The sequence below is a fragment of the Euwallacea fornicatus genome, chromosome 27, assembly GCF_040115645.1.
Source record: "Euwallacea fornicatus isolate EFF26 chromosome 27, ASM4011564v1, whole genome shotgun sequence".
NCBI classification, from domain to species: domain Eukaryota; kingdom Metazoa; phylum Arthropoda; class Insecta; order Coleoptera; family Curculionidae; genus Euwallacea; species Euwallacea fornicatus.
The window spans coordinates 2055032-2081198 of NC_089567.1; the positions used below are offsets into that span (position 1 = coordinate 2055032).

At 34.7% G+C, this 26167-nt stretch overlaps 1 protein-coding gene across 1 annotated transcript in view; it reads right to left on the reverse strand.

Annotated features, from left to right (window-relative positions):
* Window positions 1-26167, reverse strand: part of gukh (GUK-holder) — a 141029-nt gene that overhangs the window by 113550 nt on the left and 1312 nt on the right. The gene's annotated exons all lie outside the window — the stretch shown is intronic.

Genomic DNA, 26167 nt, shown 5'->3' on the forward strand with positions numbered 1-26167 from the left:
ATATTTTTGGCTGAAAATTTGTTCCTCTGTTCGCGCTATGTGAAGAGGTGTATTATCTCATTGAACAATGAACTCCTCTCCTCTTTCAACGGTCCGTTCTTGAATAGCTCTATATTTTTTTTGTACTCAATTTTTGCGACAAACATATTAATTCAGTCTTTCCATAGTATCCTATCCCAGCCCAAACCATGATGTCTCCTACCCTCAGTTGACGTTTGCTTAAAAATATTTTTTCTTTGAATAAATCATGAAATTAACATCAATATCCAGTAGAGTCACCTAAAGTGAAATGGCTTTCATCACTGAAAATAACTTGTCTCCACTTCTTTTTCCATGAGACGTGTTCAGTTGCGAATTCCTTCCTGTTGGCTTCGTGAGCTTTTGAAAGAGGTGCTTTTGTTTTCAGTTTTAATCGCTATAAATTTCTGAGTTTTTACAAAACGTGTGGGACAATTCTAATGTTTGTTCATACTCCCACTTGTTCACAAATTTCCCTTACAGTGCCTGCAGAGTTGGATGCTTAGCGTAGAATTGCTCTCCATTCCAAGACAGTCGTTGCCATGGGCCTGCCTGCCCTTTTCTTTCGGTCATACCCATCACCCACCCTAACCAAATTCCTTACAACGTACCTAATCCGATTTAAAATTCGAGTAATTTTTCAAATTTTCCATTTTTTTGTATGTTAAATTCGAATAATTTTCTTCTCGGTCCCTGTCAACACTTTTCCTCTTGGCATTGTTTAGTTGAATTTAATTAAGTGAAATAATAACAAATAACCAATAACAAAAGGGATTTAATGTTTCAAAGCTAAATTATTACCGCATTTTCAACAAGATTAAGATTAAATGGCCTATGTGTTGTCGCCATGGAAATTTATTTCAATTTCGCATTTGAACCAGAAATGAATTTGCGCTACCAAAATGTTGTTTTTTGTTTGTTATTTATAATGTTGTGGAACGTAAAATAATTTTAAAGTGTTGTCTACAGGAATTAACAATTATCGTAAAAAATTGGGGTGATCTACAATTTTGTCAAAGGGTGCATTTTGGACGGGCGGTACAATGCTCTTTCATATTCCCATATCCATGGATACTCTGGAACGACCATGTGGATGTGAGTGCCAAGTTTAAAGTTTATGTCATTTTAATGGCATAATCGTTTCGTTTTTGACCAGAGTTTTTAACTTTGGTGCCACACTTGACGCTGGAGTACTGTACTGAGATATTTCTACTTCATGCAATCCCGATTTTGTATACAGGGTGTCTGGTTTACCGATACACATCCGAAAGAGGGTGGTAGGTAAGATGATCGTGAACGTATTTGACCACATATACTATTATACAAAGTGTCACGCTTTTCCAGATATCGCCATTTTTCCGAATTTTACCAAATTCGCTGTTTACTTCCGTGTAATTTACAATAAAAATTTAATAGAACATTTGTTGTGACTCTGCCGGTTTTCGCATAAACTTGAATATGCATTTTATCGATATCGAACATGTAGTAATATCTGCATATGAAAAAAGAAAATTGTGATGCTTTAAAATTCCAAAAATGAATTTCTCTAATGTCAAACCTTGACTTTGTAAGTAAATAAAGAGAAAGAGGCAAATGGAAGAGTCGTTCGAATATCTTTAAAAACTCCTTTGACCATTGGTCTTTCGAATGATGTATTGAAAGGCGCAGACTTAATGCTCCATAAGGTATTTAATTAAAAATGAAAAAAAATTGCAGAAAAAATGCAAAGGGCAATTTAACAAACTGAATAAAAACTTAATTAGTAATTATTATTTATGTAAATTATACTATTTACTTATAACTAATTATTATTTTCAAAATGGGAGCCACCGTTTCTGATACAACATCGACCTCTTCGTCTTTCCTGTGTGGTGATCACTCCTATCCCCATTTCAGCCTTCGTTAATTTTGCTGCCCCATTAATCCTTTGAATGATACGGTGAGATGGTCTCGATCATGAATTTCCCCATTGTATACCAGTTCTTTCGTTCGTCCCCCAATATGATAGTCGACTGGGGTGAGATCTGGAGATCTGGCAGGCCACAATATCGGTCCATTTCGTCCTATCCATCTTTCAGGAAACTGATTATTTAAAAACTCTTTTATTGTTCTCCGATAATGGGCCGGACATCCGTCGTTTCGAAATATGATTTTCGCTCTTACATCCGAAGGCACCTCGTCCAAAACATCTGGTAGATTATTTTTTTAAAATTCGACATAATTTTCGCCCTTTCAATGGTCTGACAGAAAATACGGACCCGCCGATTATACCAGCCCACAAGTTCACGCTAAATTTATGTTGAAACGAAATTTCTTTCTTCATGTGCGGATTTTCTTCAGTCCAATGATGCAGGTTATGAAAGTTGGTAACTCCTTCACGGGAAAACTTGGATCATCCGTCCGTAAAATCCTGCGAAGAAATCTTCCATCTTATATAATAGTATATATGGTCAAATACGTTTACGGTTATCTTTCGGATGTGTATCGGTAAACCAAACACCCTGTATACTGGACTTTTTGAGCCACTGCGTTAGTGTCGACTTCTTTGAATTCATATTACCTTTGGAAGGATATACAGTGGTGGCCATAGAAATAGGACCACTACTGGTTCAATTTTAAATATGGAGAAAAGTTTATTGAAAATTATTCTATCTCGTTCGAAATAGGGTTCTAAATTTCTACAAGGTTGGTAATTATGTGTGTCAATAGAAACCAGGGGAATTACCTCATACTAGAATTGTACTTCCCCTGTTTCGTTCAGACAGTCAAAACTAAGGTGGTCATAATAATAGGACCGGTGTATTGAAAGCTCGTTATTTTTTTAATAACTTTCATAATTCCTCATTCATTAGAATAGCAACTGAAAGGTAAGTCTAATTAATTATTTCGAAGCATTTTGATGCATTTTAATAATTAATATACAAACAGATGATGCGTAAAAACCACTGTTCTTTAACTGAAAGAATTAGAATACAAACACTTAGAGATGAGGGCAATTCCCTGCGTCAAATTTCTCAAGAACTAGGAAGATCGAAAACGTTAATAGTAAATGCTCTCAAACACGAAGAACAACAAGAAAATCGCGGTCGTAAGAGGAAAACAACCATTTTGATCGGCCTCCGAATAAAGCGAGAATCCCAAAAAAACCCTTTTTTAAGTTCCAAAGAACTTCAAAAGGACCTAAAATTGGAAATAAGTTCCAGAACTATCCGAAGACGATTGCAGGAAGTTCATTTACATGGCCGAGTGGCTCGAAAGGTACCGTTGTTATCAAAAACAAACAAATTAAAATGAATAAAATGTGCGAAAAATCATCTTCGCTTTGAAAACGAAGATGATAACATAAAATTGTGGAAAAATGTTCTTTTTTCCGATGAAATAAAACTTAATTTGTTTGGTTCGGATGGTCGACGGTACGTGAGGCGGCCACCAAAACAGGAATTGCTTCCAAAACATACTCTAAAAACCCTTAAACATGGAGGTGGTAATATAAAATTGTGGGGTTGCTTCTCTTGGTTCGGTGTTGGTCCTATTTATTGGATAAAAGGAATCCTGAACCAAGAGGAATACCTTAAAATAATGAAAAATGTTATGCTATCATATGCTTCGGAAGAAATGCCATTAATTTGGAAATATCAACAAGATAATGATCCGAAACATACGGCTAGGCGAGTGAAACAATTTTTTCAAAATGGAGCAATTTCTGTTGTGCCATGGCCTTCACAATCGCCGGATCTGAATCCCATCGAAAATCTTTGGGTACACCTTAAGGCTGCTGTGAGGAGTCATCAGGTCAAAAATAAAGAAGAACTGTGGTCCATAGTCCAACGGGAATGGGAAGCTATTCCTGTTGAGCTCTGCCAGCGTTTAATAAGATCAATGCCCAAAAGATTGAAGGCAGTGATTGCCCAAAAGGGAGAAGCAACTAAATATTAAACATTAGGCCATATTCAATTGCTAATTTCGTTTTTTTTCCTTTTTTTTTGATAATGTTTTACCGGTCCTATTTTTATGACCACATATTTATTTTCTTTTTTTTTGTTTTATTGAAGACTTTTATTTATTTTTCGTTAAATTATATTTTTGTATATTGTTTTCTTTATTATTAAATGTATTCTAGTTTTTTTTTGTTCTAATTTTTTTTCTCTTTACTGATAAAAATAAAAAATTGAAATTTTTGAAGTGGTCCTATTTTTATGGCCACCACTGTATATGATAAACGAAGATATTTTGGGACGATGATTCGTGCGTTTAAATCTATCGCAATTATTACTCGACTCCTGGAACACCCTTGAGGCTTGAAGCGTTCCTTCATTATGCGAAAGCGACTACTTTTGGAGAAATTACTGTTGTTCATATCATTAGCTTGATAATACCCGTCGCTTAATTAAAACTTCGCAAACGGAACAGTTCGAATACTATCTGCTTTAGCAACTTCATCATACATACATTTAACGTTCCCCAACCCATAGATATGTCTTAAAATAATGTTGTACAATCCAATGGCTTTTGCAGATTATTAATATCTAGGGCGGACAAGTAAATTAATACACGATGATTACAAAGATCGCAACACATACTCAAACACGGAAGTATCGATTAACTCGAGAGTGTCAAACTTATCAACTGAATGCAATTAGTAAACCACATTAGACTGCATCTTAATGAATGGATAACTACATCTATTCAGATTAGTTCTGTCCCAATAAATTACAAGTTTCTCAATAACCCTTATACATAGTAACTTTTATGTTAAAAACCAGTTTGGCCTGATCTTCAAGATTGTTTCCGGATTGATGTGGCAATGAGTCACATTATCCAATGTTGTACTACACGATAGAAAGGTTAATTGATGTCCTGAACTGCAATTAGACCTAATGCTAATTTTAGATGTTAATTAGTCCGAACTAAGTAAATTTTCATTATAGTATCACGGGATGTCGTGATGTTCTTTCTCTGTCTACAGTGTGTTACAAGTCGCTGCGACATGGGTCATGGGCTGAAAATCTATTCATTAACGTCTTGTAAATGAACCAGGAAATTAAGGCTTGTGCTTGGAGGCGTAAGCTATGGCATGAATTTCAAGTCTGTCGTAATTATATGCATTCGGTTTTTTATGGATTCTATGGTTTAAGCATGAAATTTGTGTGGTAGATTTGGTGATAAGCATATGGCTTTGATGCATGCTTTTTACTTATACATATTTTTTATGCCGCGCAGCTTTCAATTGCAACACGTGAACTTTTTAAGAAATTATTATTAAAAAAATAAAAATTTGTTTTTCTACGTTGGTTTCGATTTTTAATGTTGCTCAAGTCACCGACGGTACAAAAAGGCCAATGTTTTTAGATTGAGACATGCATTAGGTGACACCTCAACTCACAGGTCTTTCAAAACTCCTTCCAATGGTGTATTACCATGCAAAATCTATCGACTAGTTTTTAGGAAAAATTTTATAAAATTTCAGGAAAAATAGGTATAAATTTGGTAAAAAATGCAATACAAACTCAGTTAAATACTACATAAACAATAAAAAAAACTTGTTTGTTGATTTAAAATGGTTTGTTTTAGAGTTTGTGCTCATAGTCTTTGGTCACTTTCATTTATATTGTTTTTTTAACTAAATACAATTTAGACCTGCGCAGTATATGCATGCAGCATTATCGAGTCCAATTATCCAACAAACATAGAAACCATCTAATAACGCAAAAAACCGTGTTCACTTTTCTCTTATTTTAAGACATTAGTTTACTTGAGGAAATAATATCTAATAATTTGAAATCACATTAATAAATTAGACTTCGGTGTTCATAGGACGAACCTGGCCTTTGCCTAGGGCTTCCAATATTCTAAAAGCATTCTGCCATGAAACCAGGATTAGTCCGAAGTTTTTCTATATTTGTTACAACGGGGGTCAATATATCTGGTGGATTTTTGCACCCAATGGTTATTGAACATGAAACAGAGAAAGCTAGACATTCTGAGTTAAATCATTTCAAAAGATTAGAAAAGCTTCGGTTTAAGCTCCACGTAGAATTTAGATGGACAGAAATGCGCGTTTAACACTGACGGATTTTCAAAAAACGCGAATCTTGATGAAAAATAAACATTTCTCTTAAGTTCTGCTACCTTTGATTATTTCCATGTCTGGCATTAAGAAAACAATCAAATTGCTATTAAATGAGCAACATCTTGAAGCTCAACCTCCATCTGATAATTCACGTTTGATATTAACCTTAGAGCATTTTACATATGAAATGTAAGCTCGAGGCTTGCACTCTTCAGAGTACTCCTCCTATATGGAAATTGAATTTAATTAAGAACTGTTGCACTTGGTATTGTGAAATTTACTTCAAGCATTTCGTAACTGTCATGCGCAGGTTCAAATCCCAACCTGGAAATTGGTCGTTAACGTATAAATGAGAAATGAAGAGCATGAGCCTGAATGTAAGACCTGGATGTAAGTCTGCAGGCCTGGACACATATATTTTTAATTTAAACAATGAGTTTCTTTGATTTGGAACAAAATATTTTAATACAAATTTATGCTTTGCATATATTCGAGAAAAACGCATTGTAAGACTCAAATCCGAATGCTATTCTACGCATTCGAGCACTAATCCATGATCAACTTAAATAGTTAACTTTTTAAAGTTGAAATTCCAGGTAGAAACTCATCTTTTCGCTCAGTCGCACACCAAAAAGTGCATGAGACATGGGACAAAACTGTGTTACATTTGAACATAAACCCATTTTCCACATGACCAATGGCCGTTTTTGGACCAGGAGCGGAACTTCGTTAATCAGATATTCAAAATTTTCGACCCCGAATTAGGTACATGGAAATTTACGATATTTATGACGTCTTGATGATAGCTCGAATGCCAGCTGTGAATTCAATATCCAATTTAAACAAAAATTTTTGTCGGAATGGGCGGTGACTAACTATTTCACTTCAAACTGTTCACAAAATGTGAAGTTTACGATCAAATTCAGGACCAAAATTTGTACTTTTTCGGAGTAAGTCTTCTTCGATACTTAGCATGTAAGGATCTCGATTACTGATGGAATTAAAAAGTCGATAAAATGGGCAATCATTGGCAATTTTAGGGACGCAATTACTTAAATAAACTTTTTTCTCATGTTGCAAAAATTTATAGCTATTCATTATATCAATTTGAGACGTTTTGGTATGTAATAAGATTCATTATCACATCAGTCGGGACTATTATTACGTAACTCAAATGACGCCAAATTATGGTTTTAAAAAAACCCATAAAATGGAGAGTGTTATGTTATTATTATTAATTAAAATTAATTGAATTTGTCTCGAATTTTGAGTTAATGGCTCCCAAATTTTCAGCTTCACGTTAAATACGAAAAAATTGTGGAGCTTCTGTTGTTTAGTGCCATATAATCCTAACCATAACAATGTATCAACTCGAGTGTATCCCCATCGGCAATATGACCCCAATTTTCAGTTACCTTTTAATAGCTTGACAATCGAGTTACAAAGTAATAAAGAGGGCCCTAAACCAAAAAAGCCTCTCCATCACTGAGATGCGCACATCTGCTCCGATTGCAAAGTGCCCGTATTTCAGTTTTAGTCTTTTATAATCCCTACATGAAGTGCCATCCTTGTAACTGATAACTGTTATTTCTTTCGGTTTTATAGGGACAGATAGAAAAGTAAAAACTAATTATTGAGTATCTTGCCGTCTTTGATTTATAGGAGGGATCCACTTTTATGTAGGAATCGGGGAAAAGTAACATTAGTTTACTATACTTTGTATTACATCCCAAAAATGCTTCGCCACAGACATGTGGAATGAAGTGTTAAACTTTTAGATTTTTTAATTCATGGTTTTTTCATATCTGAGATATGAAGTTCAAATTTGGTACACACATTAATCTTCACAAAAGAAGTCTACGAACTGTTACGGAAATGTACTCGGTGATATGATTTCGGTGGTTAGGACCTTTTGATACCCTGAAATTCACGTGTGGTGCATCACAGATGATTTTAAGAAACACACCTTTTTTTTTCTTTTTTTTTTCTTTTTTTTTCTTTTTTTTTTTCTTTTTTTTTATAGAGGAGGGAAACCTTCCAAAGGTACCCGGTCTGATGTTATAGCGACCGGGTTATGTGGGATTCGTCCCAGAGTGAGACGCCTACCCACTAAAACCCTCCCCTCTTCACCCTGAATCCCCCCCGGAACCGCCGTTAGGCATTACTTCAGGGGGATTAAAAAAAAAAAACACATCTAGAAACTTGAGATTACTTCATTTTTTTTATATGTAGCCCTAATGCTGAAGTGTTTATGTAATTGTGATTCAATGCATATTACTTCTCACTTAATTTAACTCAGATTTTTTTTTGATAACGAGTCCGAATACTAAGAAATTATGGTAGATATTAATTTCAAAAATAATTCCTCAGAACCGAACGCGACAAAGTGAAAATGATGAAAAGTTTATAAATGAAGCAAGAAATTAAAATGTAATAATATACTTATTATGTATTATGTATGTTATCGGTCGTACCACCGGAAAGTTTGGAGGAATAAAAAGTATCCCGATCACCAAAAAGTACCACCCTGTACACTTTCAAAACAACCTGTAGGCTCCAGTCAATTAAATTTCATAGAATAATGTGTGTACGAAATTTCAACATAATATCTCAAAAACTAAAAGAACTACATAAAACTGAAATGTCAAACACCGTGTATAATACACCGTAATGAAAAGATTTAGGATATAAAAAGTGAACCATCCTGTATATGTTTTTAGTCCAAGATATAGCCTCCGTCAATTTTCTATTGATGAATCAGCAAGAATCAGAATAAAGTAATAGACAAACTTTTTGAAAATCTGAGACAGAAAAACGAATGCGCTGTGAGGATTGTTGGGGAGCAAAAAGTGAACATAGAACACGCGATCATTGTTTTCATTAAACAGCAAACGCTGATTTCTAGATTATAATTAAATTTGATTTACATTTAAGGCAGTGCAATGGTGGTATTGTTCAACAAGTGATGAAAACAACCTGTTTTGTTACTACAAAAACACTTTACTGGCTAAAGCGAAGTCGAGGCGTTAACACTCACGAATTACAGAAATTACTTTCCGACAAGTAAAATGGTACACTTTTTCTACGACCATACATGACGCAAGCGGTTATTAAGCTAATAAACAATTTAATTATAATTAACATCGCCGACCGCACTCGCACACGCTCTGCTCCGATAGAGCACGATTTTATTACAGGCAGCCGAGTATGCACAAAATCAACAAGAGAGGGTAATATTTAATAATATCATGCCTAATTACAGCACCACTGCTTTATTGTTTCACTCGACACTTATCGCACAGAGTGACTTTGCTTCGTGTCATACTTCAATCACTGTCATCGGGTTTGAATTTTTGACGCGGGCCCAAATTTCAAACAATACACCCAAGAATGACGGGCTGCGTTCTTGCGTCATTGTCAAACATTCATCTCTACAGATATAAGTTAACATCATGGGACATTCTACCTCTATAGATGAAACGATATTTTCGAGTATGATAAAAAAAAGTTTACACGTTCATGGGAAAAATAAATTTACAGCTACCATGGCATTAATTATCGCAATTGCAAACGTCCTTCCTATTCCATAACAATATGGATTTGATTGAATATGATTGATTCAATATAGATTAGATACGTAACATCGGTATTTGTATAGTCATAAGTGTTGAATGTAACGCTTCCCGACTGCTCAAAATTTTAATGAGGGTTTCCACCATTGAATTTTTATGAGTCTTTTTATTTGCTTTTCGGTTGTTCAGTGCCGGTACGCCGCCTCTCTTGCCCTGTGTGTTCAAGCGAATCAACAAAGTCGCTGAGACATGATATTTTTTCATTATTGACTTTAAATGCGTGACTCATATTTCTCGTTATTGTTTATGGCTTTGACCCGTCAGTCAGTGTATGTGTAGTACCCTTTCCATGAATCCCACATATTTATGCACTGTCGATGTATTTACTTTTTGCTTGTCCCATATTTTCGCAAATATACAGTGGTGGCCATAAAAATAGGACCACTTCAAAAATTTCAATTTTTTATTTTTATCAGTAAAGAGAAAAAAAATTAGAACAAAAAAAAACTAGAATACGTTTAATAATAAAGAAAACAATATACAAAAATATAATTTAACGAAAAATAAATAAGTCTTCAATAAAACAAAAAAAAAAGAAAATAAATATGTGGTCATAAAAATAGGACCGGTAAAACATTATCAAAAAAAAAGGAAAAAAAACGAAATTAGCAATTGAATATGGCCTAATGTTTAATATTTAGTTGCTTCTCCCTTTTGGGCAATCACTGCCTTCAATCTTTTGGGCATTGATCTTATTAAACGCTGGCAGAGCTCAACAGGAATAGCTTCCCATTCCCGTTGGACTACGGACCACAGTTCTTCTTTATTTTTGACCTGATGACTCCTCACAGCAGCCTTAAGGTGTACCCAAAGATTTTCGATGGGATTCAGATCCGGCGATTGTGAAGGCCATGGCACAACAGAAATTGCTCCATTTTGAAAAAATTGTTTCACTCGCCTAGCCGTATGTTTCGGATCATTATCTTGTTGATATTTCCAAATTAATGGCATTTCTTCCGAAGCATATGATAGCATAACATTTTTCATTATTTTAAGGTATTCCTCTTGGTTCAGGATTCCTTTTATCCAATAAATAGGACCAACACCGAACCAAGAGAAGCAACCCCACAATTTTATATTACCACCTCCATGTTTAAGGGTTTTTAGAGTATGTTTTGGAAGCAATTCCTGTTTTGGTGGCCGCCTCACGTACCGTCGACCATCTGAACCAAACAAATTAAGTTTTATTTCATCGAAAAAAAGAACATTTTTCCACAATTTTATGTTATCATCTTCGTTTTCAAAGCGAAGATGATTTTTCGCACATTTTATTCTTTTTAATTTGTTTGTTTTTGATAACAACGGTACCTTTCGAGCCACTCGGCCATGTAAATGAACTTCCTGCAATCGTCTTCGGATAGTTCTGGAACTTATTTCCAATTTTAGGTCCTTTTGAAGTTCTCTGGAACTTAAAAAAGAGTTTTTTTGGGATTCTCGCTTTATTCGGCGGCCGGTCAAAATGGTTGTTTTCCTCTTACGACCGCGATTTTCTTGTTGTTCTTCGTGTTTGAGAGCATTTACTATTAACGTTTTCGATATTCCTAGTTTTTGAGAAATTTGACGCAGGGAATTGCCCTCATCTCTAAGTGTTTGTATTCTAATTCTTTCAGTTAAAGAACAGTGGTTTTTACGCATCATCTGTTTGTATATTAATTATTAAAATGCATCAAAATGCTTCGAAATAATTAATTAGACTTACCTTTCAATTGCTATTCTAATGAATGAGGAATTATGAAAGTTATTAAAAAAATAACGAGCTTTTAATACACCGGTCCTATTATTATGACCACCTTAGTTTTGACTGTCTGAACGAAACAGGGGAAGTACAATTCTAGTATGAGGTAATTCCCCTGGTGTCTATTGACACACATAATTACCAACCTTGTAGAAATTTAGAACCCTATTTCGAACGAGATAGAATAATTTTCAATAAACTTTTCTCCATATTTAAAATTGAACCAGTAGTGGTCCTATTTCTATGGCCACCACTGTATATTCATTTATCTGGTTCCCGCGAAATTTACTTTTGAAGTGCGCATCGCTCTTCATATAAATATCATGTGAATGAATAAGGCAGCCCTGCCGATAAAGAAAATAAAGAGAGGGTGTCTGCTGTCTAGAGAAAATGGACCGTGTGATCTCTCCCGAGAAATCGGTAAGGTAAAAGTGAACGAAATACCAGCCTGAGATAAATTCCCACACGTCTAAGAGGGCCTGCAACCCGTACAGGTCCGTACTCTACTTAACGCAGATACCTACTCACTGGTTATGACGTCCTCCCGTAAAAGTTCCCACATCACTATTTCATTTGGGTTAAGTATAAGTGTTGTGAAAGTGCCGGCATGCAAAGTGATCAAAACGTGCAACGAACACCTTTTAAATCCCAAGTCCGAAAACATTTAGATCCTTGCGTTCTACCCACATATCACTTATCAGATTTGAAATGAGAATATGGTATTTACGCAACTCATTATCGTACAACCTAGTTTTTGTCTATTTCTTAATTTTAATATTAACAATTTCTAAACACACGAATTATTTTACGATCTGCAATGGGCACACAACACTGACAGTTTTTGCTGCCTAGGTGATAGATTTCGTTATTTAGATGTCATTTTATGTGAACGAAATGTAATTTTTAACGAAAATCGACGAAAAACCATAAAAACTTCTTGACATTGGAGCTTACATTTTGAAAGAAAATTAAAATACGAAGAAATGAGTTTTGATGAGACCCCCCATCGAGTGGCACAACATTGCAAGCGGGATTCGATTTGCCATGTACCTGTACCAACAAAAGTGAAATCCGTTAATGGAGTCGGGAGTTAGAAGGAAAAATGCGTACTTGTGGAAATGGATCATTGAAATTAAATAATTCATTTTATTAAGCGCTCAAAATGCGAACCGTTACTAGTGAGACAATAATGAAGTACGTTCTGAGAGTGGCTCAACAAACAACTTCCGGAAAATTGGATTGACAGAACAGCGAGCACAGTCTCCAGGTCTCAGTCCACCAGGCTTTCTCTTGGAGGGTTATTTTAAAAATAAAGCGTTTAGAATTTCACTTGAAAGTGTTCAAGAATGAAAAGAAACAATTTTTATGGAATGTCTAGGTATTACTGGACAAAATTTGGAAAATATTCGCGAAGAATCCGAAAAGTGACTTCGTTATCGCCGCCCTAATAACGGTTCATATTTTGACTATTTAAACCAATAAATTACAATATTTATTCACAATAGTCTATTTTCACTGGTACGCATTATTCCTTCTAACTCTCGACTTCATCAATCGATTTCAGTTTTCTTGGTACAGTCACATAGCAAAGTGAATTCCGCCTGCGATCATATGGGAGGTACATGGGAGATGTCAAAAATTGAAAATTTTTTTTTTTAAATCAAAGTAAAAATAGCTGGAGGTGAGTGATACCATTCGCTCTATGCCAAATTAAACTTTGCCCTCGATACATAAATAAATGTTTTTTTTTTAATTATTATTATTTAACGTTTTTCTCCCATTCAACAGATATTTCGACTAACCCGTTTTGAAATGAACACCCTGAATAATAAAAAGAATAGTAGAAATGTATGACGTTTTCCTTAGCAGTAGGTATTGCCAACATCAAAGACAAAAAAAAAACAAAAAACATGTAAAAAAAAAATTAGTTTAATTTCGATACGAATTTCACAAAAAAATAGTGCGGTAAAACTCGTAGGGATTACGAAACAGAAAATGCTTGTTTTGACCCTTTTTTCCAAATTGCTACCCGTTTCCATCCACTCTACAAATTTATCGTGTAGGTATTTGATAGTAAATAAGATATGCAGGTCCATTAATAATTTTACACCGTATCTATGCTTTCGAAAGAGAAGCAAACAACCTGATCATAGATTATGATTGGACGTGCAAAACAACAACTTCTTTCTAATTTAATCTTTCTCGTATGTCCAACAATTTCGAGTACCACCAACCAGAGTAAGCTTTTTCGATGAATTTTTTGAGTATTAACAAAATCATAGCAGACAAATGAAAACTGATTGCGCATTCTCCGGTTTGGTTTTGGAACAGAATTTAATAGTGTCGCTGTGTTGGCACATAGCTGATTCTATTCATATCTGACATAGAGGGTGTATTTGAAAAATATTCAATTTGGGTTATGTGCCTCGACTATTATAGAAAATAGAAGAATAATTAGAAATTCAAACGGCAATATTTTAGACATTTTAAGGTCAAATTCAGTGGCGTGCTTGATAGTTTTTCTAACCGAAGTGGCTTTAACTTCTGACATAAAACTGCATTTTTTTTTAAACGGAACATTTAAAAGCAACGTTTACTTTTCTTCAATCTGGCCCTTTCCTTTAAGAACATTATTAGAACTAGAAGTATTGTATTTGTGACTTATTGATATTTTTATAAATAAGCCCGGAAGTGCATCACGTTACTGAACACGCTGTATTTGTCGGAGAATTGAGCGATAATCCTGCGTAATCGAGCTATCAAGTCCAATAGAATTTGTAACATGAATACCTATGTATGTTCGTATGTGCATGTAGCTTATGCAATCCACGTATGTTCATAAATCTAGAGGTAGAAATTCAAATCTTTAGCAAGAGATGATAATACCTTCTCTAATTATTCGAAGAGTAGCGTGCAATTCTCGTTTCAAATGCCACATTATCAGCATCTTTAACACATAGAACAACAAATCTGCACATTGTTTTATGGTTATTTCATCAACAGGTGCATTAATGAATGCAATTAATCATTTACGCGGTTTATCGAACTGTTGGGCTCGGTTGCGCATTAATATAATTAGAATAAAGTTAGGCACATTTTCGTTTGAATTATAACTTATTTAATTACAGTGATAAAATGGAGATTGAACGATCAGTTTTAAGAGATGCGGTGCTATAAAGTGTTTATCGTTGGAATTTATCAAAAAATGGCATAACGTCCATAGATTTTTACAAAAATCCGGAGAATGTACGTGCGGTCGGTATCACACCACGCTTGTAAGCAAAATAAATGATTATGAAAGAGTCAAAAATGAAACTTATAAAATTTTATTATACAACTGAGTTCGGTAAAAATTAGCAACAAACATGTCGTAGGTTTAAGTAAATTAATTGTTTTCGTCAGTGTATATCCAGTAAAGATCGTTCATTGGATTGTACACTTTGGTTATTATCGGGGAAGGACACTGTCCCTTCCTCAAAAACTCTCCACAGAACTCAGACCATTCGCAGATTACGGATGGTCCGTTTGTTTAACTAACCTTATGTCGTATCCGTTTCAGGATTCTACACAATCCCAACCAACTTAGAGATCAATTTTCAAGGATTCTCGACCTTAGAATTTATTTCCAGGAGAAATCGATTACCCCAAATATCGTGGGACTGTATTTTCGTGTTTTATTTTTTATTTTTTTTAAATTGGAACAATCTTAGATCATACACTTTGGCACTAAACCAAAACCCGCAATTTCAACTAACCTGAACAAACCGAGTTAAAGTGTTATTTTTAGGATTTATGACTAATCTGGATCAATTTTAAGACCAATTTCCAGGATTTCCTTTTCAATTCCAAATAAGTTTAGAGGGCGAGTTTCAAGATATTTCATTATGTGAAACTGACTTCGAGGGTTATTTTTTAACGACCTTTATTTATTCACTTGGTAGGGACTTTATGCTCTCTGTAAACATGGATATATAATTGAATCCTTAGTTCAGATAGCTGATCTTAGCTTCATGCTGAGATTACTTCGGTGTCGATATGTGGAATTATCGTTCTTCGATAATTTCAAATAAACTTGCCGGTACTTTGGTATTATTGGCCTTTCGTTCCCATTACTTAGTAAAGCTGCTTTAACATACATAAACATATCTGCGGTAGGTACTGCAAAACCCAAACACGAAATGACATTGTTGCGGTACTGCCCTGTAAGGAGCAACCACGGGCGGGCTTCCAGCGAGGCCACAGAGCCGGTCTTAACGGCCTGAGGCTACTTTAAAGGCCCACCATGCATTTTGCGACAATGCCGAGCCTTCCTCTATTTCCCTTCTATGTTTCACCTACATACATCTTCTTACATTACTTATCCCTGTCGTATTCCTATCAATGTTACATATTAAACATTGGCCACATGATTGATTGCGTTTTTATGTAAAATCAAACAGTACTTCGATTGAAATATGATTTTTAATTTTTTTACAAATTTTGAGGGGGGCATTTGGCAACATTGCGACATACCTTCAGATGCACGGGTGAATTCATCATTACCCAACAGCCTTACAGAAAACGAGAGGAAGTCAAAGGTCTTCAGTTAAGTATATCATTATGTAAGATTTTTGTATGTGGCTATTCTTAGAGAGAACCAAATTAGCAATGTTATTCGTTTTGCTCGGGTAATATTGTTTAAATTTTGACTAGGAAATTAAGTTCCGGCTATACCTACGTACATATGAATGAACCATTATAAACCAACTCAAAAGTTTGAACATTTTTTTAGGGAAAACAGGTTGGGGCCCGTTTCTCAGTCACAGCCGGATCTTGTAGGTTTATGGCGTCAGGGAACGCATAGGAAACGTACAAAATATTATGCGTTGTCTGCAGGATCTCCATTTCTGGAACTCAACCTTAAGGGTCTCGATAACCATTAAAGATTCGAGGTCGGTTGAATTGGAGCAGAATTGGGCATTTTGCAGTTCAAAAATATATTTCAAAATTTAAAAAATTCTTATGAGTTTCGAAGATATTTGAAAAATATTGAAATTTTGAAAAAACGTTTTTCATTTTTCATCAGTCTATTTGGCGAGGCAATTTAAAATGATTGATCTTTCACCATTGCAACTTTTCTCTTCTGAAAGTTAGTAATGTTACGTTTGAAAATCGGCGTTTCGATTCACAGCAGAAAAAGCGAAGAGAACCGAAATATGTTATAAATTTATTACACATTTGTCGCATCAAAATTCGCAAGTTACTTCGTAAATATATCTACAAAGGCATCAAGAAAGACGAGGACCAGCCCAAAATTATTATCTATTCTATCATAGAAATTTAACCGACTGTGATACATTCTGCAAGCCTAAAAGACGTGCTCATACACCAAAAATGTTAAAAAAAACTTATTAAAAAATAATAAACTGAAATAAATTGATTTCTCCATTAAGTTCGAGACAATCCTTCAACTTTGAGAAGGGTTTTAGCAAAACAAATTAACGTATATCATCGGGCAGCGAAAGGTCTTAAAAAACATAAATATCGCCTGTTTAAAATTCATATCATCCAAATCTGTGATGTTTCCCGGTAGGTTCAATTCAAACAATGGAGACGTACATTGGCCAGCACGTCCACCAGATCTTTCTCCATCCGATTAGTATTTATGAGGTACCATGAAGAACTTCATTTATAAAACTGAACCCACGGACATTAATATGTTGCGCAGAAAGGTCATCACGATTTTAAGGACCAAACTTAAAAAAGTGAACCTTGCCAGAACCCCTTATAATTTTTATATTCACTTGTTTCCTATTTTCTTATTTTAACGGAATTCTTTGCAGAAGCAAAATTTTTTATTTTGTTTTCTGTGCAAAATTGAACGTCAGTATCACCGTAATCAGAATATAAAACCGAATTAAAAAATTTTTAAATTGAAAATGGCGCCCATTAGAAAAAATACGGTTGTTGATGGTTGTCGAAAATCGAAACTTGGGATTTCAAATATGACATGGCCACGTTGTGGAAGAAGAAAAATTGAAATGACGAAGTGTCGATCATTTTGAAATATCTCCACAAATAAATTCTGAGAGAAAAATAAAAACGTTTCTTCAAGTTTTTAAACGCCACACTTAACTCCAAAATGCGCAATGTTGCTCGAATTTCACCGATCTCGCATTTTCTATGATTACCCAAATCCCCATATTGGAGATGCAGAAACGGACACACTGTATGGTTCCTTAATTAGTTATATGCGAAGAAGCCCGGATCAGTTAACAACATTCCTCAATGAATAAATGTTATAAATCAAATGTTTATTCCCCTTAGGCCTACTTTCCTACTTTACGTGGTGACAGGAAGCAATAAAAATAGTGAAGTTTTAGCCTTAGCACTATTCTAATTTCGGGTTCCTTTAACAAATTAGGGAGTGCAAACAGTGGTATTCACGACCGAAATTTCCGCACCATCCGTCGGCCACCCGATGTATTTACCAAACTTTTCCAGCCAATACAATGGTATCTTTCGTAACGTCGTCGACATGTAGTACTCGACTACCATTGTCCCTATTTGGACACGACCAGATACAAGGAAAGGCAAAATTGCTCTTGAGTGGAAAGACCATATGTTTATAAGGAATGGGCACGCATTTTAACGGACATTGCATGCTACGTTGCGTAACGGTTTTGTTTTTTCCCACATGAGAGTTGCAGGGCTGAACGCAAAAATTAAATATCAAAATAATAGTAGAATCCAAAGTAATTAGAAGTTTATTTCTTCCGCAGAACCCCATTCAATTCATAATGTGATGATTTATTACAAACGCGTAGGCAGGCGCCATGTATAAAACTTAAAAGCCTCGGCACTTTATCAGACTTGAAAGTACCGACCATCGTTTTAAATTAAATTTCTAATAGGTTATGGCAGTACTACGTCAACCTTAAATTTGATGCTATAGTTCAAGGGGAAAAGGAAGCTGAACGTCATTCTTTCATTGGTTTAAAAACTTGTGCAAGCAACAGGCATTTTCTAAAGTCAATATTGAAGTATGCCATTAAAGGCCCACTACCTCTCCCAACCCTTCCACTCGGTTTGGTTCGAGAGTCAATGCTCAATATTTACTCAAATCAGTAAACAAGTAATGTTTATCAGTGCAAGATGAACATATGAGCTTTATAGGACTTTAGGGAGTTATGTAGTGCAAAGTGGAATTATGTACCACTGAAATCTTCTTATGTAAACCAATGCGTTATAAAGACATAAAAATGTGAAACTGGGTTAACAAGGTCTTATGAACGGGTAGTGTACGGCCAACACAGACTTATTTAATTTGCCTTGTTCCTATGGCCGTATGTGTTTCCTGTGAGTAAGTAATTAACTTGAAAGTTGTTCTGTGTTCGCGTAAAAAGTTAAGCAATGTCCTAATTAGGATTCATTAATTAAAACTGGAACGGGCTAATTGAAATGAATTAAATTTATTTAATACGCTAGAGGAGTGATGTTTTGCGGGATGCCCATCGGCATTCTTTTGCATTTTCAGAATGGGAATCTTTTGAATGAATTGAAAAACTACTGACCGCGGTAACTTCTAATTATATCGCTCAAAGAGGGATAAATCGCAAAATGTACATTTTGAGTTAATTCCCTAACACAGTCTTAGGCTTATACAGTCAGTCACGTAAGTCGACGTACACCTAGCAAATTCGTATTATTTCATAGTTAGAATCATGATCCAAAAAATATTTTTAAATATATTGAAATCCTCTCATAAATGATTATTATTGGTAATTAAAAATTTGGGTTTCGATTAATAGGGTGGAAGAAAAAAATTCAAATCAAAATTTCCGATCTCACAAAGTGAACATACAGGTAAAAACACCACAAATATTACAATTTTTTTGGGGCTTCATAGATTTTATCGCAAAAATATGCGCAAATAATATTTTAGTTTAGTGTAAAATGTTCAATAAAACATCGAATTTTGAATCTCTAGCATCATAACGCGAAGAGAAATTGCAAAAGAAATTAGAGAGCTAATAGTTTCATTACGAAACGAAGGAAAATTTGTAGAACGAAAACTGTCAAGTCAGCTCGTTCTACAGTGCACACCATCATAAAAAAACTTTAATTTATTAAATTCAACTAATAACAAACCCCGATCTGGAAGCCCTAAAAAAATGAGCCTCCGCGAAATTCGTACTATTGTTGGAAAAGTTGCATTAAAGCCGAAAATTAGTGCTCAGAAATTGGCTGAGCAAGTTCGAAGAGAAACTGGTAAACGTGTCAGTGCCGAAACTATAAGAAGAGTTCTGAGATCAGAGGGATTTCATGGGAGGGTTCCTAGGAAAAAGCCCCTAATCTCACAGCAAAATAGAAGAAAACGCCTAGAATTTGCAAAAAAGTATTTAGAAAAGGGTCTTCAGTTTTGGAGTTCGGTCTTGTTTACTGATGAAAGTAAGTACAATATTTTTGGTTCCGATGATAAAGGAAAAATATGGCGAAAAGCTAATGAAGAGCTGAAACCTGAAAACTTGGTACCCACAGTCAAGCATGGCGGAGGCAATATAATGGTATGGGGCTCAATGTCTGCGGCTGGTGTGGGAAATTTGGTTTTGATTGAAGGTGTAATGGATCATCGGAAGTATCTCCAAATTTTGCGTTATAATTTATTGCCTTCAGTTGAACGTTTGGGATTAGGAAACCAATGGATATTCCAACAAGACAACGATCCCAAACATACCGCCCTGGTTGTCAAAGAATCGCTCCTTTACAACGTGCCCAAGCAATTTCATTCTCCTCCGCAGTCGCCAGACATGAACCCCATAGAACACCTATGGGACGAATTAGAGCGAAGGGTGCGAAATTACGAAATTTCAGGGAAAGAATCACTAAAAAGAGCATTAACTTCGACTTGGGGTGAAATTACCTCAGACGTCACAAGAAATTTGGTCTCATCCATGCCCAGAAGATTGCAAGCAGTTGTAGATGCAGAAGGGCGACCAACAAAATATTAATTTTTTGTTTTCTTTAAGTATAATAAAATTTATCCGCTGTACGTTCACTTTTGTGAGATCGGAAATTTTGATTTGAATTTTTTTTCTTCCAACCTATTAATCGAAACCCAAATTTTTAATTACCAATAATAATCATTTATGAGAGGATTTCAATATATTTAAAAATATTTTTTGGATCATGATTCTAACTATGAAATAATACGAATTTGCTAGGTGTACGTAGACTTATGTGACTGACTGTACATTATAATTTAGCTTAAGTCTAACTTAGTCCGTGGAGTTAATTTTCGAAATCACAAAAAAATATACCATTTTTAAACAATTCTCATGTGATCTATGGCCTTAACGACCATTTTGCAATTTGTCTCTCTTTGCGCACGCTTGAGCGATATGTCCGGGTTAAGGACTTACAGCCATGAAAAAAAACATTTATATTTTAACGATATTTCACTTGAACCCGCCAAAAATTGATAGTTTCCTCTTTCAAAAAAATGACTTCTTTAATATTGCAACACGTGATTCTTTACAAAAAATTGCAACTTTTTAAATTTATTTTCCATATAAATATCTGCAAGTTTTCGGGACGGTGAAATGAACAGTGGCACTGGGTAGGGTAAAACGAAATTAAAAAACAGTTGAAAAATATAATAAATAACATAATGAAATCTAACTTAGCCCAACCGTAGTCCGACCCATCTTATGTACATATGTTAACGGTTTTAAAATTATGTTATATTTTTATTTTAATTTGGATAAGATTGGTTTATTTGAATTAGTGCAGGTTTTGGTGGGTTTGGCTATAGTTAGGTTAAGTTAATTTTCATCATATTATCTATCATATTTTCCAACTGTATTTTTGTTTTAAATATTTTACCCCACTCATTATCACTATTCGCTCCACGATTCCGACAGCTTGCAGATGCTTATATGGAAAATAAACAAAAAATTCATAATTTTTTGTAAAGAATCCCGCATTATAATAACGTAGAAGTCATTTTTTCAAAGAAAAAACCATAATTTTTGGTGAATTAAAGTAACATGAACCCTATTTTTTTACCGCTTTTTGATTAATTAGATATTGAAAATGCGCATCCATTGGTGAGTACGTTTATTCTTGACCCGCAGTCATGGCTAACTATATACGCTCTCATGAAGTTAAATTTGAAAAAGAACCATTAGGGCAATTATTGAGAAAAAAACTGCGACGGATTGCGACTGATCTAAAACTCATCCGTATCAATTTTTAATGTTCTCTGATTTAATTTAAAATAATTTCTGATTCGGTTAATTTTAAACTCACGTTTTTCTCTGGCGTGATTTTATGGAATTTAGAATAACTCAGACCGAACTGACTTTCGAGTATGATTCACTCAGGCGCAAAAAAGTTATAACAAATCTTAAAATTGGAAATTTGGAATATGCTAAACCAATCTCCTCGCTCTTCTTTTCTATAATGACAAAAAGAGTATTTTGTTTTTCAATATTTAATTAATAATAGAGTTGAGCAGTTTTTGCACCCAGCCCTTTAACTGCAATTTTTTGCGAACGTTAACGGGAAGCTTAGAGAGAATTTCTGGTCTAAATGCATTATCTTTTAACTACTCCAGGATGATTTTAACGTGGGATTATCAAGTTACGGCTTTTTTGTTACTGGATTCTTTATTGAAAACAATTCCCACCACTGCTCTTGATCCTTTTAATCCTCGACATTGACTTTTACCTGAGCTATTCAGACCGAACAAGACACTTCCTCCCTTCTATTAAGTTTCGAGAAATTAAGTGCAAGAAAACACACAAGGGGTGCATTTATTCATCTGAACAAAGCTGCTTAAAAAGGCCACATCCACCGGTAAAGACATACAGTGGGTAGGGAAAAAGTGACAATACGTTTAGTTAAGGAAACTGGGGAAGGTGTTTTGTGGATTTGTCACGCTAACTTATTTATATCTCGTTTTTGACTTCCTGGGACATCCTGTCTGCTGGGAAAAACGAAGTCGTGTGGAGGCATATAGTTGATTAACTTCTCGAAATAATTCACTCTCATTCATAAAAATTTTACTGCTTGAGGCCCTATGCCCGAACTTGGCTCCCTGGGAATAATGTGCCCAAGAACAGCCTAGATTGACGGACAAACTAGGACGGGATTATTACGAACTGGATCAAAGACTTATATTTTCCCGCGAACACCATAGGAAAGACCAAACCCACAAGAAGGCTTAATTAAAGCATTTCATGTGTTATAGACAATCGTCCATTAAGTCAATAGGTACATCATTTTTAAACAATAGAAATTACTTTCATGCCTTTAAAAGTACAGGATTACGGTTACGAAAATGCCGACCGTAAACCACATTCTAAGGTCAGAGTCATTAAAAGCATCTTTTATTGCATGATGAATATAATTAAACAAGTAAGGAAGACCGTTCGGTTACAGTCACTTGATATAAATGTTTAGTTTTAAGGAAAGCGATTCGAAGACAAATTTGACCCACTTGCTCAAAAAATATCAGTTTTTGAGGCTTTCGTGGTTTAATATTACGATATGGTCCATTGATTTAGAAAGAGTAATGCTCCGTCTGGTGAGAGTTGACTGCGGTTACGAACGAAAGTCGCGGTTTAGACGTACATTCCACCATATCCCAGAAAGTACCTATAGGATTTGCCTACTTTGAATATCTACATGCAACGTAGTTAGATAAAGTTCGTTGGGTCCCAGCGGACCAATTTCTTGGTCAGTTAGGCACAGCCCACATGCAAATTACAATTTGTTCAGGCCCTGCTCGACAAAAAAATGGCGGTCTTGTTCCTGTTCAATGGCCTCACAATACCTTCATATCCGCTTTTTTAAAACCCCTATTCATTTCCTATCAGCTGTTACTACGTTACTCAAGGTAAGATGGTATCAGTATGTATACCTATTGGACAAAGACAATGGAGACTGAGAACCGAAAAAAACCAATCGAAAACTAGATAATATTACGATTGGAGGTGCCAAATTTAGTTTGCCGGAAGTCGTATCTGATAGCTTATTGAATGATGTGTTTAAAGTTTTTAAAAGCATCACTCAAGAGTGCCAGATATAGGCTCAGAGAAGCCCCGTTAGGAGTCTTTATCTGCTGCGACTGAGTGCCCAGAAAACAAATTATACAATTAAAATTTGTCACATCACGTTCAAACCGCGATTTTGCAATTTTTCCACATAAATTCCGTCATAACTTTGTATGTATAGATGACAACTACCACTAAATAAAAAATAAGTTTATCTCATTAACAGAGATGCAGCTAACGTAACAGCATAAGAAGTCACAGGCAGCTATTTACTCATTTTATATACCAGGTATCCCAAAAGTTATGAGACAGAGCAACGGCATATTCCTGCCAACAAAATGTTAAGATCCAGCACTAATTTTATATTTGGAAAGTTAATATTAACCAAGATACAGAGTGTTAAAGTTGTTAAAGACGTGCCAAACAAGCTACTGCTGCCCGTTTTATTACAGTTAATAGAAGACGTCACGTGAACCCGTCTTGCTAGTTAAAAGGGCTCAAATTTTTTTTTACGCAACTCCAGTAGCCCTATTAAAAACATATTATTCTGTTTAACATTCTAGATTTAAAAAAAACGTATACCTGTTAGGAGCCTCAAAATTTTACTGTTCTCGAGATATTCACCAGATTAATGCCTTATGAATTTTCGAACAAAGGCGAGAGCTCGATAAGTCAAACGGAGTAAATAGGCGTTTTTTGGGTTTTCACGCGCGCCATTTTTGAATTAAATACCGATTTGATAAATATCTCGAAAACGGCAAAGTTTTGAGACTACTGACTGACATAAATTTTTATCTAAAATATTAAACAAAATAATATCTTTTATTAATAGGACTATTGGAGATGTCTAGAAAAAAAAATTAAAGCCAAGACAATTTCAAATGGTCTCCGTATTAGCCACAATAAAACCGACAGTATTAACTTGTTTCCAACCTCTGAAAACCTCTGTATACCAAATTTCAGCACCACAAGTCAAAAAATTGTAAAGATATAAAATTAAATCAACAGTAAAATTTAAATTTTAACACCCCGTATCTCTGTTAATATTAACTTTGCAAATAAAACACTTACGCTTGATTTTAAATTTTGATAACAGAAATCTGCCGTTGCTCTTTGTCCCATTAATTTTGGGACACCCTGTATAGAATGTTCTAAAAAGTGGTTAATCCGCTAACAACAGATTCTTTGAGCATAAAGAATTTTACCTTTAGATTTACCACCTTTGCTAAATTGGATCCCTATTTCTCAATTCTTTAAGATATACAGAGTGTAGCAACGTGCAGGTTACAAACTGTCATCGTGAAGTCTAAAAAAATTTGCAATAGGACGGTAAGAAATTGAAAAATTTCCGCATTTTTCAAATACCTTAAAAACCAAAAATAATTTTACAATTTTGCTTGTTTCGTGCAATTACCCCCTTTTCTCCCGATTAACCAAATTTATAAACATATGTATGTATATTACCATTTATAAGATTCCCATGCTGGGATTCCTATCTTGGACAAATTGTTTATGCACATACAACGATATAACTTGCAGACTGTGTATGTTACAATATTTAAAAAATTCTTGCACATAACTAAAATACACTGCAGCATATCCACCAAATGCCGTTTTCGCTTGAAATCGTAATTAATAATAATTTTGCTTTTATAGGAATTGAATCTTCATTGACGTAAACACGGGTTGAAAAGATGATAAAAACCATTTTTATTTGCTTGAAAAAAACTAGAAAAAATATACAAAAATATGGCCATAACTGCATTACCACATATTCTGTCACCAATTCAGAGTCCAGAAGATTCTAATAAACGAAATATATTATGTTCTTGCCAAATCAATTGGTTAACATAATTGTTACCAAAAATACAGTAACAGTCACTAATATTGAATGATCTTTCGAGTAGACCTAAACTGATGACTGGCAAGTTGCCGGAGGCCTAAACACACTTTTTTACTGAATTTTGAAAAATTATAGTAAAAACGTGTGCGTTCTAATATTTTTGCGGAAAGAATATTTGGATAAAGATTAGCCCATTAAGTAAAGACCACCCTGCATGCAGAGGAAATTCGTTACTCAGGCCCTTATTCTTACCGTGGACTATAGATTATTTCTCAAACCTGAAATAAAGTATCAAATTATAGAGCTGCAGGCAGCATTGTTTCCCAAAATTTATGGGGTCACTACGACCCCGATTTTTTCACATCGCCTTTCAAATTTCGGCTTTTGTAGACAATTATTTGAACTTTCAAATCCTTTGCGTTTAAATGATAATGGCGTTCCTCAGGCCACCAAGAATTTCAAATAATGCCACAGACAGAGATTTCACTCTCAATTTTTTTGTTTTTTTAGCCTGCAAACGGCACTTTCAAAAATAGGCAGATACTACTACACTTTTCGAATATGCTACGATGCTCTTTTAAATTTGAAGTGATTCCGTTGATTTTTAAATGGTCTGAAATTAAATTCCTTATAGATTATAGACTTCTCAAGAATTTCCACGTTATACTGGGAAAGATTTTTAGTGTTACAACGCGATATCTCAAAAACGGTTTAAGGTATTTTCATCAAATTTTGGAAAAATCATAGGATGAAGAAACATGTTTAAATTTTTTCCATCTTTCTGCACTATTGAATTTTTAACGATATAATTGTAGTGATACTACACTTTCT